This window comes from Herpailurus yagouaroundi, unplaced genomic scaffold (genome assembly GCF_014898765.1).
Source record: "Herpailurus yagouaroundi ecotype Mexico unplaced genomic scaffold, PumYag 530, whole genome shotgun sequence".
NCBI classification, from domain to species: Eukaryota; Metazoa; Chordata; class Mammalia; order Carnivora; family Felidae; genus Herpailurus; species Herpailurus yagouaroundi.
The window spans coordinates 4,955,750-4,974,520 of record NW_024412747.1 but is presented as its reverse complement, the minus strand read 5'-3'; the positions used below and the strand labels follow the sequence as shown (position 1 = coordinate 4,974,520).

At 49.9% G+C, this 18,771-nt stretch overlaps 1 long non-coding RNA gene and 1 other non-coding gene across 2 annotated transcripts in view; both read right to left on the bottom strand.

Annotated features, from left to right (window-relative positions):
* Positions 1–18,765, bottom strand: part of LOC121023144 (uncharacterized) — a 33,517-nt gene extending 14,752 nt beyond the window's left edge. The window contains exon 1 of the long non-coding RNA XR_005787253.1: positions 17,644–18,765. This is a non-coding gene — a long non-coding RNA (uncharacterized LOC121023144). The remainder of the gene's footprint in view (positions 1–17,643) is intronic.
* Positions 6,042–6,114, bottom strand: TRNAV-UAC (transfer RNA valine (anticodon UAC)). The gene has a single exon. It is a non-coding gene; the product is annotated as a tRNA-Val (tRNA).
* Positions 18,766–18,771: the final 6 nt, after the last annotated feature.

The window sequence follows — 18,771 nt, the reverse complement described above, 5'->3', positions numbered from 1 at the left end:
GGAGAGCACTCTGGGAGGCTTTGTGGAGGGGACAGGCAGACAGGGAGTGGAGGGGAGGAAATGGACATGAGCTTCTGTAGAGGAGGGGTTGGGGGTCGAGAGAGCTGAAAGGTGGGCCTGAGCAAACACATTTAAAGGGATGCCTTCCTCATAGCTGCATCTGACCCAGATGTGCCTTTCTTTCAGGCTTAGAAAACCGAATCCCTTCCTGTGCTTTGCCCCCCGAACTTGCAGACAGCCACTCAGAAGAGAAAGGACTTCAACAGCACTGGACCGAGCCAGGGACATGAGGGGCAGGAAATCCAGTGACCTCCACTTCTCCTCTCTAATGCTGCTGAAAAGAAGAGTTCTAGGGATAGCAGAGACTTGCATTTTTCCTTTAGGTTGTTTGTTTGTTTGCATGTGTGTATTTTTTTTTTTTTTTTTTGGTTGTTTGGTTTTAAAGAGGGAAGTTTTATTTTTGCTCAGGTCAACCTTCTCTCTACCTAAAAAAAATTAAACGTGAGACAATACACAGGTTTCAGAAAGGGTGCTTCAGGAATAAAAAAGCTTCTGGAGTTTTGTGCAAGGCTACGCACACACCTTGGGTGGCTCCAGACCTTACTGGCCACAGCAGAAGTATCCAAATTCAGAGTTAGAGGCTAAGGCATGTAGTCTCACCTGAGTTTCCAGAATCCCCAGACACCGTCCTAGGCATTCCTCATCAGACAGGCATCATAATGAATGCCTGTGATCTTTCCTTCCTTTCTGTGCTCTGACTTTCGATTGCATTGGGTGGAAACCAACTCTTGGCACTGCAAGTTATTAGGCGAGAGAGGCACAGATTTATAAGTCTTCCTTCTTAGGAAATTACATATACCGACAACGTATTTCATACAACATACTCCATATTTTTGTGGCAGGTGCAGAAAGAATTCAAGTACATTGGTTCTAGGGAATGAAAACAGTGAGTTTCTTCTTCCTAAAGTCTTTGAAGAAACAATTTATAAGGTACCAATCTCTTGGATCTGAGAGCTGTACTCTCCAAACTATAACCAGACCATCAAGAATCCGCTGGAGGAGCCAAGTCTAAGAAAAAGTTCCTAAGAAAACTGGACAACCTGGTAGGGGAGAGAAAATATCTGGGGCTGAGAAATAAAATTGTGTTGACATACCATTGCCATACACCTAGCACCACTATAAAGACAAACTACACCGTTCTCCAGAGGAATATGGCAATTCGTCATCCCGCACTACACTCGTGAGCCCAAGCAATGCTAAGCCAAAACCCCACAAAGCCTACACTTGGCAGCATGAAGGCTGAAAAGCACATTACTGGCCGAAAATTGTCGTGGATTAAATTCACATTAATTCATCTTAAGCCCCATAATATCTTGTCTGGGACGGACTGAAAAATGTTTGACCGTTCCGCACCAGAGACGGTACATTCATGCCTCTGCTGAGTTTTGGGAGGCTGCTGACGAGCCCAATCTATCTGTTAGAGAGATGAGATGAGATTGGTCTTTTTGAGAATAAGCAACACACAGGTCTTCAGGTCTGCGTCCACACATACTATGCGTATTTTGATGAGGAACTGAGTTCTTGATAGAAAAGTAACTTTTTTTTGTTTTAAGTAGGCTTCGCGCCCGGCACAGAGCTCAACTCGGGGCTCGAACTTAGGACACGGAGATCAAGACCTGAGCTGAGATCAAGAGTTGGGAGACTTAACCAACTAAGTCACCCAAGTGCCCCCCCAAAATAACTTTTATTTATATTAATGCATTTCGGATGGCTTATGTATTAGTTGTCTCAGGCTGCTATAACAAAACACTGCAGTGTGCCTAAACAACTGACACTTATTTCGCATAGTTCTGGAGGCCAAGAGTCAAAGGTCAAGGTGCCGGCAGATTCGGTTTTGGGGAGGGGCCCAATTCCTGGCTTGCAGATGGCCGCCTTCTCAGTGTGTCTTCCTATGGCATGGGGAGCGAGAGAGAACTCGAGCGAGCTCTGGTCTCACTCACTTGCTCTTCTTATGAGGACACTAATCCCACCCTTGGGGCCTCACCCTCATGGCCTCATCTGAACCTAATTCCTTCCAAGGGCCCCACCTCCAAATACCATCACGTTGAGGGCCTCAACATGTGAATGTAGGGAGGACACAGACATTCAGACCACAACAACTTCCCAATGGGAAGATGTAACATGAACTAACACTGTCACAGAGGTTCTCTGAGCCCTCCACAACAGTTATCCGATATTCATTTATGCACCCACAAACACTTCTGGGCTGCCATGTTAGTTATACCCCTTGGACGCAAGCAACAGCCACTCACGCTTCGACTTAAAACCACGGCTTCCTGTTGTCTTTCAATTAAAGCCAACCCCCTTCACGTGGCTCACAACACCTGACATTCAGGTTTGTTATTTCTCCAACCCAGCTCTCCCCACGTTTTCTTTCCCACAACCTAATGCATCTTTCCGCCTCTCTGGATTGTGCGACACCAGCCTTGGCTCGTCACGATTGCATCCTCTAGCCATCTCATTGACTCGCTAACCCCTCCTCAACCAGCCAGGCCCAGCTCAAACATGGAACGTTCAGAGATGGGATGACACCCATCTTTACCGTGGGGCCTGGTGGAAAGTTGTACAGAGAAGGCGGGATTTGAGCTACAAGAAAGGACAAGTTGAATTTCCATAAGGAGGGAGGGTGGGTGCACACAGGTCTGTGGGGCCAGATCAGTCAGAAGCCATCTTGGAGGCACTAACACTTGTGCCAAGAATGGACCCTGGGGCACCTGGGTGGCTCAGTCAGCTAAGCTTCTGACTTCGGCTCAGGTCGTGATCTCACAGTTCGTGAGTTCAAGCCCCTCATCAGGCTCTGTGCTGACAGCTCAGAGCCTAGAACCTGCTTCGGATTCTGCGTCTCCCTCTCTCTCTGCCTCTCTCCCACTTGCACTCTGTCTCTCTGTCTCTCAAAAATAAATAAACATTTAAAAAATTAAAAGAAAAGAATGGACAGTCTCCTACTTTACAGGATTCATAGGCCGCCAAGCATCGATTTTCGTAGGAAGAGGAATCGGGTCTAAATATTTTAAAGACCTTTTCAACTAAGGTAACTCTGAGGGCATGTGAATTATGCAAGCAGAGAGTTTCGGCTTCCTGTCTTTGACTCCAGAGTGCGCTCGGGACGGTTTATTTGAGATCTTTCTTAGTTATTTTCACGGAAGAGGGGCCCACACATCCCCTTCATGCTCCCCTAGAATAGTTTCCAAATATGTACTAGAAGGCCACAACACAGCAGCTAACCATCTATCTGGCCTCTGAGCCAGGTGTGTGTGTGTGTGTGTGTGTGTGTGTGTGTGTGTGCGCGCGCGCGTGTGCACGTGCATGTGTGTGCACGTGCATGTGTGTGCACGTGCACGGGTGCACACGGGTGTGTGCAAGCACGCGTGTGTGCTGGTCACGACGGGCTGGAAGGGAGGTGCGGCGGGACAGGCCAAGCGAGCCGCGTTCCCGAACGTGGGCAGCGTGTCCATTCGGACGCTGGCACAGCACGGTGGGGCTCGGGGAGCGCATTACCGGGGAATCACTTCAGCCGGGCTTCCCTTTCACCCGCTGCAGACAGAGTGTAAAAATATCTCCAGCGGGCATTCTTCCCAAACAGGGGAGGCAATTCACTTTTCAGGGGAAATGCCCTGTTGAAAGAAAATGAAGTCCCCTGGGGGAAGGCGGGGGAAGGGTGCGTCGGACTCCACGGAGGTTCAGTGCCTAAGGTGCTGGGGGGGGGGGGGGGTGCAAAGAGTGTCCAGTTGCCTTTGGGAGACCAAGAGAGGAATGTTGAGGTCTGACACCCCTCTGCAGGGGAGGGAGGTTGACTGAGGGAAGGTGAAGTTCTCCTCCGGCCAAGCTGCCGATTCCTCTTGTGAGGCCCCGGGGCCAGCCCGGCAGCTGGCTGTCCCCGGGCCCCGCCCGGGGGACTTTCTCCGGGACAGAGCCCCGGGCCCACTCTGGCTCCTGCTTCCTGCGACAGCCACTCGGGTGCCCACGCCTCAACCAGGCGTATTTTCAAGCCACCTAAAAATAACAACATCTGATACGAGGCCTCCGAAGGCTTTGGCCGGGGTCATGTTACCAAATTCTTGACTCAAGGATTGTAAATGAGAACTCCTTTTTTTTTTTTTTTTTCCCGTCAGGCTATTTTTTTCCCTGTTTCTTTTCTCGAGCTGTTGGGAGAACCCCAACCAAGGAATCAGTGCTTAATGGGTCATGGGGTATAAATAGTAGTGTTGAGACCATAACACAAGGCTCTTTGTACTATCATGCAACTAAACCTAAAAAAAAAAAAAAAAAGCTTCCAGACAGACCAGCTAACATACCAGCATGGGGCTCTCTGGGGGAGTGTGTGTGGCATTGCTGACCACAGGCTACATTCTATATTTGTCCACTCCAGTGCTCCACTACTGAAGTCTATTTACAGCCTCACCATGTACACAGGATACCCTATTCATGAAGTAGGTGCTCAAAAAAAAAAAAAAAAAAACCCATTCCATATATATTTTTGTGCCGCCGACAGTTCATACACATAAGCTGAAGCGACAAAAGTCAACACCGAAGCGGGAATCCCAAGCTTTGTGAATATCTTCTTGCTTGTCAACGGGCAGCAAATGGGGACGAACGTACCTGTTCCCTGAAAGTTGGCTCGAAGTCACGTGAGGTGCGGCTTCGAAGCTTAAGAGATGGAATCTGGGGGCTTCTTTGCTGTGAGGCACTGTTTAAATAGGAGCGATTGTCCTAATTAAACTAAATTTCCATCACGGGGTCAGTTCTTCGCTGAAGCGAAAGGAGACGATCCAAAGGATCTATTAATTTGCCACCAGTCATTGTATTTGGAGACCCTGAGGGGTCCTGAAAATGGATTAATTATGACAGGCCTGACGGTGGATTTCTGGGCGATTATGGTATTATAAGGGATGCCAATTTTCATGTGACAGGGAAATGCATAGACTCTAACACAAGTCCTGTTATGATAGGAGAAGGGACCAGGCTGAGGGACATGTGACTTAGCAGCTGACGAGTGCAACAATTCTCAGAATTTTGTGGCTCAGAATGTGTGCTGGCTACCAAGAACTGCGATTTTAGAAATAGAAGGTTCAGACGGCGAGCCCACTGGGCAGAAACTCGAAATCTTGGTTCAGGAACATGCCCGGAGGCGCTCAGGGCTGGGCCGAGGTTCTAGCCATTCAGCGGCCTATATTTAAATTCTGAGCCTGTCGGCAAAATAATAGTAATAGTAATAATAAATCTCCTGTGGCAAAGAGCCTCTTTCTTTTGTGGGTTCTCCTACAGGACTTGTTGGGCAAGACAGACCTCTGGGCTGCCGGGATCCCGCCTCCCCATCTTCCGGTGGGTGGTATGTGGGACAGCGTGGGAGGGGACACTTCTGCTCAAGCGGTTGGATGAACCAGAACATTAGCGGGAGAACAACACGGTGGGGGGCAGAGTGGGGTTCAGGCCGCACTGCGGAGGTACCTCAGAGGTGATGCCACCTGTTAACGAGGGTTCGTATTCTGGTAGCCGGTATTGGAGCCGTGTCGCCCGAGAGAAGGGAAGAAGGGTACAGGCAGAGCTGTTGGGTCCTAGCTCACATCTGGGCCCGGAGCTGGGGACCTTCGAGCTGAGATTTCAGCGGGGTCTCTGTGCCGTAAGTTGATGAAAAGAAAATCTGCACTTCAGGACATTTGCACATACCCATGAAATCGTATTTAAAAAGATCCTGATTGCCAAAGATGAAAACGCGCCCGTTTTCATCCTCCAGCTTTACAACATTTATTTATTTTTGGGACAGAGAGAGACAGAGCATGAACGGGGGAGGGGCAGAGAGAGAGAGGGAGACACAGAATCGGAAACAGGCTCCAGGCTCTGAGCCATCAGCCCAGAGCCCGACGCGGGGCTCGAACTCACGGACCGCGAGATCGTGACCTGGCTGAAGTCGGACGCTTAACCGACTGCGCCACCCAGGCGCCCCTATCCTCCAGCTTTAAATGGAAACTAAGACAAGCTTGTGGTTCCACTGGGGATCGAACCCAGGATCTTCTGCGTGTAAGGCAGATGTGCTAACCGCTACACCATGGAACCTGAAGACTCAGCTCCCGGCTCAAAAAGCATGTGCTATACAGTCCTGTGTTTTCGCTTTTCCCGGCTCATTACCTGCCGTCAATCAGTTGGGAAGAAAATGAGCCCCCTGACACATCCCAGGTCACAAGCCCACCTCACTCGCCTCACTTCACCTCACCTCCTAGGCATTCTATCATCTCACATCCTCGCAGGAAGTACAATAAGATATTTTGAGAATGAGATCACATTCACGTAACTTTTATCACAGTATAGGCTTATAGTTATTCGATTGTATTATTAGTTGTCGCTGTTCAGCTCTTACTGTGCCTAATTTATAAAGGAAGTATGTGTTTATCATAGGGATGTATGGGGTAGGAAAAAACATAGCATAGATGGGGCTGGGTACCATCCGTGGGGTTGGGGCATCCACTGGGGATGTGGGAACGCATCCCAGCGCCTAAGCTGGGGACTACCCTCGTCTGTCTTAGCCTCCCAGGGGCTACCCTGGTTAACTTCCTCAAGCTGCTGTGACGACAGCCCTAGATTCTTATATGCTGAACTTTGAGACACAAACTTCTCACCCTAAACCATGCCACCCTCTGCTCCTGCCAAGAATTGCTGAAGGACGGTCAGTGCTCTGAAGTCTTTGCCCCCTTCAATGCCAATTCAACACAGCACCCCCAGGAAATACCCGAGGAGGCTGCTTCGGATGCTTTCCTCGGAGTGACGGCTCGTATTTTCGGATCCCCACATCTGCTTATCTCTGCCTTCCCCGGGAGACTGAGAGCCCCCCCCCCCCCCCCCCCCCCCATGAGCTCCTGGACCCGGCACGGTGCCTGGCGTGCGCGCGTGGGCGGGTCGCGCTCCCTGAATGAGGCCACAGAGGCCACGGGAGCCAAGGAGCAGTGCTCTGCAGCACAGATGCACACACTGCTCTCTGTAGGGGTGGGGGTGGGGGGGAAGTGAGAGTGAGTCTCCCCAGCGCCCAGAGCTCCGTGCCCCGCCCCCCTTCTCCCCCCCTCCCCCGCCCCCTCCCGGGCCCAGCCCTACCGGGCACCCCCGCAGCTTTCACACACGTCCTGCCATCCTTGCCTAACCCTGGGGACTGGGGAGGACCGGACAGCTCTGATCCTCGCCCTGAGGCTACCCCAGCTGCGTCTGGAGTCGCTCTTAGTCTTCTGATCTAGGCATTTGTCATCTTCTCCCAAGCCCGAGTCCTGCTCCAGTTGGCGGAAATGAGGCATATTCGCAGGTTTGGAGTCATCCTCCACACCCTCTTCTCGCCCCTGCCCGAAATCAGCTCCGTCTCCGAGCCTTATCAACAACCTCTTTGAAATCCTCTTCCGTGAGCTCCTCTGCGGCCATCCTGGACCAGTTCCGTGGAAGGGAGTGGCGTAAAGGCCTGTCAGCAAAGTGGTTTTTCCATTCTCCACCAGTATCTGGGCCGTGGCCGGCTTCCTCACCCGCGGCCACCCTCCCGACCTCCCTGTGCTTGAGTTTCCGAAAGCTTGGAGGTCCCAGCTTCCCCCGCTTACTCCAACAGCATTCCCCGTGACCCCCTCGTAACTATCCTGCGGTTACAGAAGGCACAGATTTTTCTTCTTGATCCCAAGACACACGATGCTAATTTCTGCTCTGTGTCTTCTTGCCTCCCCTCTGCTGCGCCGCCTCTCAGGCCTCTCTGGTGTCCATCTTCTGTGGGAACCCTTCCTTGCCCCTTCCACCCCTGCTGCGCCTACCGCCTTCTTTGAACTGCACCCCCAGAGTGTGGATCAGGTCTCCTGTACCTGCTTGAATGCTGTCTTAGAGCGGATCCGTGATTCAATGTGCACTGCTTGAAATTTCCAAATAGAGTCTAAGTTCTTTGAGAATAGGGTCTGAATCTTATTTTTCTTGTGTTCCTCACTGTGCCTTGGGAGGTACTTATAACTTACAGAACCTAGTGCTCGCTGAGAAAAATTAGGAAAGTGTTAATTAAGAAACAGTTGACAGTTTTATTTGGGGGAAAAAGGTCTTGCAGCGGGATTTTGTTTGCACTGGCTGCTGCTGCTCCTTAAACTTTCATTTCTGCTTTTTCTTTCTCCTTCTCTTTTCCCTTTTCCTCCATGCTGATCAACTGTCTATCTCGTGGGCCAGTCCATTTTCTGTAGGCTGCGAGATGGCCAGATATGAAAAAAATTATAACAATCTAAACTCCTCAGCGCCTCAATGTATAGGATGCATACAATAAATAGGTGTCAAATTAAATCAAGAAACTTCTGGTATCTAGAGGCGCCTGGGTGGCTCAGTCGGTTGAGCATCCGACTCTCCATCTCAGCTCAGGTCACGATCTCACAGTTTGTGAGATCAAGCGCTGAATCGGGCTCTGCACTGACAGCACAGAGCCTGCTTGGGGTTCGGGATTCTCTCTCTCTCCCTCTCTCTGCCCACCCCCTGCTCGCTCACACACACTCTCTCTTCCTCTCTCTCTCTCTCTCTCTCTCTCTCAAAATAAACTTAAAAAAAAAAAAAAAAAAACAAAGAAAGAAAGAAACTTCTGGCGTCCAGAATCCATAAAATCCCACGGTACCGGGGCGCCTGGGTGGCGCAGTCGGTTAAGCGTCCGACTTCAACCAGGTCACGATCTCACGGTCCGTGAGTTCGAGCCCCGCGTCGGGCTCTGGGCTGATGGCTCAGAGCCTGGAGCCTGTTTCTGATTCTGTGTCTCCCTCTCTCTCTGCACCTCGCCCGTTCATGCTCTGTCTCTCTCTGTCCCAAAAATAAATAAACGTTGGAAAAAAAAATTAAAAAAAAAAAATCCCATGGTACTAAAGCCAAATGCCTCCTTTTTTCTTCTTAACGCATGGAACACCAGCCTTGCGAGGTTTCAGTCTTAAAGCGTTTCATCTGCTGCTATTTTTATTCTGTTTTCTCCTCCTCCTTCCACCTCTATTCTGCCCTATTCAATTTTCTAGTGTCTTCTTAGAAGTGATTATCTGGCTTTTAAAACACCCTCTTATGAAATAAAGTTCCATAATTATGAATTATAATTGTTGGACATTATCATATTTGCCATAGTAAGAGGCAATCCACTGAGATTAATCAGTGGGAAATGTGCAATTTAGGAAATGACCTCTGTATATCCGAGGGAAAAAAAACTAACCGGTTAATAGGAGATGAGATGGTTCGGGCATTAGTTCTTAGAGTCTCCAAAGGTGATTGTATGGATTTCTAAAAATCACCTTGCCTTCTGGATTGGAAGCCGCAGAGTCAAGATTTGCGTGGTTATTGATATTGATATTAAGGCGCTTTGTGTTGACTTGGAACACCACCCCGCACCTACAAGGGGCTGTTAGTGGAAGCTAAATAGTAATGTCACACGCCGGGACACTGCATTGTTGGATCATCCCGTCACGTGCCACAACAGAGCCAAAGAGCCTATAGGAGTACCCCTTGAGAAAACCCAGGTAGAAATCTGGAAGAGGAAATGAGAAGCATTCCATACACTGTGTAGCTCCCTGCATAGACGGTATGCATTTTAAAGCTAATAATTTATGTTTTCTTTGTGATAGCAATTCCGTATTTTATTCAGCATAGCAATCACCCCGATTGATTCATAAAAGCAAAATTGCCTAATCAATGGACTAGAAATACAGTCACTGTGAATATAAATTCTTTCCTCTTCTAATGATTCCAAGCTAATCATTTCGGCTCCTCTGGCTCGTTTTCCTGATTAAACCAGGAGAATAAAGACAACAGGGACATGTGACTCCTACATTAGCAAACTAAGCATGAAGAATGAGAATAAACCAGTGGGTAAGCAAAGGGTTTGGTGGGATTTGTAGAATCCATTCTGTGGCACAGCTTAACTAATATTGCCCATGCCGCCAGGGTCCCCAAAAGCGTTACCCGTAAATGCTGTAAACCAGTGATAAAAAGAAGATAGGATTTAGGGTTAGAAGGTCTGGATTTAAATGGAGGCTTCACCGAATAACTTTCAGCAAGGCGCGATTTCTCTGATGCTTTTGTTTCAAAGGCCTGACAGAAACAAAAGGCTTTGTAAATCACACAGCACTGGGTTAGCGTTCAGAGGAATTTTTTTTTTTCCTGCACAACTTAGAATTCTGTGCCAATAATTCCAGCAACATTTTGCCCCTAGCGTGTCTCTCCCTAGCTCAGAAGGATCCCCAGGCACAACTCTGCTGAGTTTTTCTCCTGAAGGCTCAGGTCCAACTAGTGGTCTGCTGGTTCCTGCAGCCCGCCATCGGCACGTGGAAGATTCTCGTCGCCCGGTGACGGATGGGAGTGCCAAGCGCACGCGGCCAAGCTGGCGCGCTCCTGGAGCACCCGTGCGAGGACAGCACGGTGCGGGAAGGATCCGTGTACTTCTCAGCAAGGGTGCAGCGGTGGCCTCCCCTCGCAGGCTAGGTGACACGCCCTTGCCGGTGACGACAATGGCAGCCTGGTGGGGAGGGAAGTGGCACAGACAGACAGGGGGAGCACGAGAGAGGCATTTTATAGCTTGTGAAGATACGAGTCCCGCCACTTCAGGTATTTTTTTTTCTTGTAACATATAAAAACAAATTACACATCAAAATCTCAGAGACAGCCCCCTCGCTTGGGCTGTCCCAACATGTCTTCCAGTCACCTTCCTCCTGCGTTCTCTGTCCCGGCCACGCCATCTCTGTCAACAGAGGGTGAGTCACTCTCCTCGGCTTCCAGTGGCTCCCCGTGGCACCCCAAAGCTCGGCCCGTGTCCTAACAGGTGTAGAGCTGGCCACCATGAGTTCAGTGCTGGGGATCACTCCCTTGGTGGCAAAGAGGAAGACCGAGCAGGAACAAAGAAGTCTTGAGGCGCACACATCTACCTGCCTACCAGCCACCACCCTGCCCCTCCATGCGGGGCTAACTCTGACATCAGGGCGGGAGCACCCCTCCTTCCAGGCAGCTGTCCTCTCCAGGGATTAGGGCTGCTGCCCGTGACCCTGCAGGTGGAGACCGCTCAGCCCCACGGGCCACCAGTCCCATGGGCTGCAGTACTTCACGTGCCCTTAGACACGGGCTCAAACCTGAAGTGAGTCAAACTCGAAGCTGACTTGCCTGTGGATTCTTCAGGTCCAAGAGCCAATGAGCTCCCTTTATAGTTCGAGACTATAGCTTGAGGGGGTAGCTGAGAGCTGTAACTGAGGAGCCATGGAAACTTCTAGAAGCTATCCCCAGGGGCAGTGGTTCTAGGACAGGGCGAGGAAGGACACTCAGGCAGTCACATGGGAACTCGGCCAGTGGTACAAGGTGATCCTGGGACCCAGAGGCACTCAGAAGTCCTTTGTCATGCCTGGATTGGCCTGAGGACTGGGGTAGACGTGTGCCTTCAGGGTGGGATGACGAAGGAGCCCAGGGCCGAGGAGTTTCAGTGTCTCCTCCTCTGTGCAGCTCCCTTTGCCCCTTCCTGCCCCGTAGAGTGACCACGTCTTCCCAAAGCCTCCATGGTCGCTTAGAAATACATTTATTGTGACTCAGCAAAAACGAAACAGACAGGCAGTAGCTCCCACATTAGCAATCCCACATGAAATCTTTAGCACACACTGAAATAAGACACACTGAGTTTTACACACCCCCTTTAGCACACATTACGTATTTTAGTAGCGAGGGTACCTCCAGTCTCTTGTCAGGTCTGCCCGAAGACTAAGCCTCTTTAGCTATCTGTTTTCAGACTTCTTTGTTTCTTGTGGCCTTCCTACGGGGACTGGTGCCCAGGGCAGCCTAACCCTGAGTTCTCCCAGCATTGTGGGGACGAAGTCTGCAGTTTCTCCTGGTGACTTTGACCCCCCACCCCCCACCGTGGAGCCCATGGCCAACCTGAGCATAACATTTCTGCGAGGCCACGTAGAAATGTGACCCAGTGGTTTGTAACTGCATCATAACCATGAGAACCGCCTCCCAGAAAGAGCTGTGTCCTTAGGATGAGCTGGGGATTTGGGGAAACACTATTGGATCAATACTTTACAGATGATCAGAGCAAAGTTGTCTTGATATTTTTGTAAATTATGTGTGAGGGGAAGTAAAGCCCTAACTTCAGGTAGGGTAAAGTTTCTATCGGTAGAGAAATCCCAGGTGAAGTAGTAAAAGTCAGTATTTTTACATTACCTTAGAGCTTACAGCACCTTTTCAAGTTCTTGGTTCTATACCTAATACTATAGGTATTAAACATTCCCTCCTTACCTGTGGTAGGGTGAGTGATATGTACATTTGATTAATCTAGAACACGAGGTGCCTGGGTGGCTCAGTTGGTTAAGGGTCTGACTTCGGTTCAGATCATGATCTCGAGGTTTGTGAGTTCGAACTTCGCATCGGGCTCTGTGCTGACAGCCCAGAGCCTGGAGCCTGCTTCGGATTCTGTGTCTCCCTCTCTCTCTCTCTCTCTCTGGCCTTCCCCCACTCGCACTCTGTCTTTTCTCTCTCTCAAAAATAAATAAACGTTAAAAATAAAATGAAAAATGAAAAAACTGACCTTGGCCCTTGCTGCTAGACAGAGACAGAACCAGGACTGAAGCAGCCTCAGGCTTCTCCATCCCAGCCTCTCTCTGGCTCCCAGAACCTGGTGGCCTTCCTTTGTCCTCTCCACCAGGGCCAAGGATGGGCCAGAGATCCCCGAGACGAGGCTGGGCAGGGGAGAGCCATGCAGACTCCCAACCCAAGTGTGAAGGGGGGAGTTTTCAGGCTAGAGGAGGGACGAAGGGCTGGAAATCCATTCCCACTGGAAGTGGTGGGGGAGATTCCCTTTCAGAGGACTCTGGAGGTGGAGGGCTGCAATTTAAATATGCATTCCCAGAAGGCCTATCAGAGAGATCTGTCCACAGAGGGCCCCGGCAGGTGGGGGGGGGGGGGCAGACCTGAGCGGTGAGATCTCTAGGGGTTGGGTGAGGGGAGAGAAGATGGTTGGTCACCCCCCACCCGGGCCTCGGGTGCTTCCTGTTTGGGGATAAAGAACTAGACTCTGGGTTTATGGTGTAACTGCCCCGAGGAGACTTGATGTATCACTTCACTTAGCCCTCACAATAAACTTAAGAAGTAGGCACTATTCTTGTCCCCACTCTACAGATGAGGAGGCTGAGGTTTAGAGACACCCAAGAACTTATCCAAGGGCACAGCCAGGCTGGTGGAGTCAAGGCAGTCGTGACTGTGACCACTTCACACTGTTCTTGGCCAAATCTTTCGATAAAAGAACAGCTGCAACCAGCCTGGAAGGGGGCCCCCGCCCCCCCCCCGGGAGCTGTTAGGTGAGCCAAGCTGCTGCACATCCCCCCACCCCACCCCTGCCGCCCTCCTCTCTCCTCCTGTGCCAGGAGAAGGTGGAAGTTCAGAGCCGGCTGAACTCTTTGGGGTCAGCCATCAGAACACATTCTCACCATTCTGGGGGCCCCCTGGGAGAGGCTGTTACCGCCCACCCCCAAGGAGAATGCGCTTCCTGCCTGCTTCCTCCTGCTTTACCTGAACCCCGCCCCCTACCTCCTACCCCTGCAGAAAGCATCTCAGGTTACATCACCCTTTGGACTCTGATGTGGTTCCTTAGCATATGCCCCTGACCTTTTCTTCCTGCTTTTTCTAACCCGCATCTGTCCGCATGGACCCTTCTCCTGCCTGGCTAAACAGTTCCTGTAGGATCCCCAGATCCATCCCACCTGGCTGAGCTCTGTTCCTTCTCCCAAGCCCTGCCCTGCCACTGGCCCCCTTCAGTTTCCTCCTCCGTGCAGCCCTCCTGATGTTCTCTCTCTGCAGTCCAATGATCGTGTTTCCACGAAATCTTCCAAATACATTTTTATGACTTTTTCCTTTTAAAAAAAAATTTTTTTTAGTGTTTATTTTTGAGAGAGAGAGAGAGAGAGAGAGAGAGAGAGAGAGAGAATAAGATGTCGAGGGGCAGAGAGAGAGAGAGGGAGACACAGAATCCGAAGCAGACTCCAGGCTCTGAGCTGTCAGCACAGAGCCTGATGCGGGGCTCAAACCCGTGAACTGCGAGATCATGACCTGAGCAAAAGTCAGACGCTTAACTGAGCCCTGTGCACCCCAGGTGCCCCATGACTCTTTTCTTACCGTTCACTATTTTGCACCACACTCCCCTCATTAAGATCAGAGACTAAATTTAGCCCTTTAACAAATATTTACTGAGAACATGCCCACACCCCCCACTATTGTGCCACAGGGGGGTGCTTTGCCCTGTCCCGTACGCTTTACACTCTAAGGCATGCAGGGGTCGGGGCGCAGGGGAGACAGAAAGTTATAAACCAACACACACAAACAATGTCTGATGGGGAACAGTGCTAAGGGGAAGAATGAAACAGGGACAGGATTCTAGAATGGGGGGTAAGTTGGGACGGTTATTTTATAGAGAGTATGCAGTAGGCTGAGTAATGACCCCTTCCCAAGATGTCCACATCCTAACACCCTGAGCCTGTGTATACGGGATGTTGCTTGGTAAAGAGACTTTGCAGATTTGATTAAGTTAAGCATTTTGAGATAAGCCGAGTATCCTGAACTACTCAGCTGAGCCCAGTGTAATTATACAGGATTTTTTTTTAAGTTTATTTATTTTGAGGGAGAGAGAGAAAGAGTACATGTGCGTGCAAGTGGGGGAGCGGCAGAGAGAGAATCCTAAGCAGGCTCCACACTGTCAGTGCAGAGTCCAACGTGGGGTTCAAAGCCAGCAACCATGAGATCATGACCCGAGCTGAAACCGAGAGCCGGCTGCTTAACCGACTGAGCCACCCAGGCGCCCCAATTATAAGAGTCTTTAGAAGAGGGAGGCTGGAGGCAACGTGAGGACAGAAGCGAGGGTTCAGAGTGGTGGCAGGAAGGGGTCACAAGCCGAGGAATGTGGGCGGCCTCGAGGAGATGAAAGGGGCAAGGAAACGGGTTCTGCCCAGAAGCCTCCAGAAGGAACCAGCCCCGTGAACATCTTAAATTTACCCTCCTGACATCCAGAACCCTAAGACAGTTATTTTGTGTTGTTTTAAGGCACAAAATTTGTGGGAATGTTTACAACAGCAACAGGAACACTGGGGCTGAGACCTGAAGGGAGTGAAGGAGCGAGCTGTGCGTACATCTCAGAAGACCTTTCCAAACAGAGGAGAGCAAATGCAAAGGTCCTGAGGCAGGAGCCTCTTCAGCAAGGTCAGGAAAGAGCGCAGATGTCAGTGTGGCTAAAATGGAGCCAGCAAGGGTCCGAGCCAGGTCTGAGAGGTAGCACGGCCTCGAAGGCCAGCGGAAGACTTCACATCTGACTCTAAAGGAGATAGAAAACTATCGTAGGGCTTTGAATGAAGAAGAAACAAGATCGGGCCAGTATCTTTGAGGTTTATTCTGGGTGCTGAACTGAGAACAAACTGCAGAGAAGACGGGCGGGAGCTGGAAGAACAGGTAAGAAGCTTCTGCAGTGCTTCAGACAAGAGATGATGATGGTTTCCATCAGGTGGAGAGAGGTGACCAGATTCATGATTACATTTTTTTAATGTTTATTTTTGACAGAGAGAGAGACAGACAGACAGGCAGACACAGCATGAACGGGGGAGGGGCAGAGACAGAGGGAGACACAGAATCCAAAACAGGCTCCAGGCTCCGAGCGGTCAGCACAGAGCCCGACGCGGGGCTCGAACTCACCAACCGTGAGATCATGACCTGAACCAAAGTTGGATGCTTAACGGACTGAGCCACTCAGGTGACCCTGAAGACACTGGTGTTTTTTGTTTTTTAACAACTATCTAACTCTGACCCAGAGCCTAGCACCGCAGGGTGATGTACCCAAATTTAACAAGCACTTAATATGCGCTGACTATGCGTGTTATATAACCCTGTCAGTCAATCCCCTCAACAACAATGCCACGACGTAGGTATAGCCTTAACCCATTTCACAGATAATTAAACTGAGGTCAGAGGGTTAAACGCTATGGTTAGAGAGGTGGAGCTGTGGCCAAAGCTCAAGAGCCTGCCTTCCTTACCATGAGTGGAGGGAAGGGATAAGCAAACCAATAAATGAATCAATACATGACCACACCCACGTAGATGTGGGTTCTCCTCCGGTGATTTTTCCTCTCCAATCCCTCAGAGCTTACACAGGCCATCTCCTTTCCTTCTTCTTTTTTTTTTTAAATGTTTATTTATTTTTGAGAGAGAGAGAGAACACGAGTGGGCGAGGGACAGAGAGAGAGGGGGACAGAGGATCCAAAGCAGGCTCTGTGCTGAAAGCAGCGAGCCTGAGGCGGGGCTGGAACTCACAAACCGTGAGATCATGACCTGAGCTGAAGTCCACGGCTTAACCAACTGAGCCACCCAGGCGCCCCTCTCCTCTCCTTCCTAACTGCTTGCGATTGACCTCATCCGTGAAGACCTTCGACCCGACTAATTCCATCCAAGTCCTCAACCTCTCAGCAAACAGATGAATGACCTCCGGCTCGGTCTGGTCACGGCTGACACTTCACTCAGGGAATGTTTGCCATCGAATTCTTCCCAGGGCTACAAATCCGTGGTGTTCATGAGCTCTGAAGGCTTACTTACAGATGTGAAGACCCATGTGCAGAGGAGTGTGATTTACAGGAAAAGGAAACGAGTTTTTTTACAAATCCAACATTTTTACCAAGGTCAAAATTTAGTGGTGTTCTTTTATTTTTCGTCATACGTCACTTTTATCGATTATTTTTTTTTTTTTAAAGCACAATATGCTCAAACACAGGCTCACCCTAACCCCACCTGCCACCAGGTGGCAAATGCCACCCTTGCCTTTAAAGCCACCCGTGGACTTGGGTTGGCCATTTCAGTGTTTTTTGTTTTTTTTTTTTTTAACATTTATTTATTTTTGAGACAGAGAGAGACAGAGCATGAACGGGGGAGGGGCAGAGAGAGAGGGATACACAGAATCCAAAGCAGGCTCCAGGCTCTGAGCCATCAGCCCAGAGCCTGACACGGGGCTCGAACTCACGGACCGCGAGATCGTGCCCTGAGCTGAAGTCAGACGCTCAACCGACTGAGCCACCCAGGTGCCCCGGCCATTTCAGTGGTTTATAGGGACGCTGGCCCTTCAGCAAATGAATGTGAGCATAGAAAACTTTTAAGAAAAGTATTCATTGCCTTCATTCGTGGTCTGTGTTTTTGTTTTTTTTTTATTTCCAATAGAACTATACGTCCCCCAAGGTGATGAGAACTTCATGAATGGTCGGCTACTATGCTTTACCCTGCGATGTCCTTGCTACTCTAGCCAGAGAGACGATGCAGCCTCTGTGATGACAGCAGGGGGAGCCCCTTCTCTCCAGTGTTTCAAGACCATTTGCTATTTCCTCTTTAATAAAATAACCAAGCATCTATATTTTTAGTGGTATACATTCATGGCGCCCAAGTACCTAATGGGTATCACACCCAGTGCTTTCTTATGTCTGGCCGATGGATGAAAAACCAAAAAGCTGTCATTGAGACAGTCCAGTTTGATTCCTTTGCCCCCACTAAGGTAAGCACACGGTCATTAATAATAATAATAATAATAATAATAATGGCACATAGAAACACAAAAATGAATGGAATTACCTGAAATGATCACCCAAAGCCCAGGAACACCTGGAGACGTCCTGACCTCTGTTCCAGTGTTGTCGTGTGTCTGGGACAGAACTGGACAATTCTGAGGTGTGTTTTCAGAGAGACTCTCTCTGCAGAATTCGCTCTCAAAGGTCTTTTGTCCAGGAGCGGAGCGGGTGACTCTAGCGATGCTGTGTCAAGACCAATGGGCTCGGACAAAGAGCAAAAATAGCTTCGTAGGAATCGAGCTGCAACCTGAGAAGCCTTGCGAGTTCTTCGATAAAATACAGAAGGAGGGGACAGTTCTGTAGGAATTCATCCCACGCTTCTAAAATGATTTCGTGCCTGAAACTATTACACAACCCTCAGTCCACAGTGAAGTTCCTCGGCCCGCACTCCAAGGCTGGTACTACATGCCATTTTAGCGTCATCTTGTGCAAGGATGGGGTCATGCTTCTTGGATTTTTTTTGAGACGTTACTGCGGAGTATTGAACCTAACAATGAACGGAAATTAGAAGTCCATGGATTGCGGGGCACCTCCAGCGCCCAACGGTGCCATGACGCAAGAAAAAACTTTTTGGCCGTTGCCGTAATTTTAATAAAGGTCTCTCTGTAAAAAGGCAACTCCCTTTTAGGCAGTCGGTGCCTGCAATACTTTATTTGACTCTGTAGTACCCATATGGGCATGTCCTGAGGTTCGCTTAATAAATAACATTTTTATGGACACGCACCCGTGCCTCGGTGTGCTTTCCCCGAAGACGGATGCCCCTTAAGTATGAGAGTTTACTCCACCAGCGTGGACCGTTTGCCTTATTATAGCCACAGTCGTTTAAAAAAAAAAAAAAAAAAAAAAAAAAAAAAAAGGCAGCCTCATGATTTCCAAAAAGGGAGTGACATCTGGGGCAGCTCTTGTCATGCGCCCTCCCCAACTTAGAAAATCCACCCGGGACAGCCAGCAGCGCGTCAGGGACCCTCGCGGCAGCAGCCAAGGCTCTTGCTGACGCGCGTTGCATCTTTTCTGGGCAACCGAGGGCTCGCCACACCCCGGAGCCGGCTGGCACGCCGCTCGCCCGCCCACCTCGCCCGGCAGGAGCCAGACCTTTACTTTATTTGGTGCACGACTCGGTAACCGGTCCAGA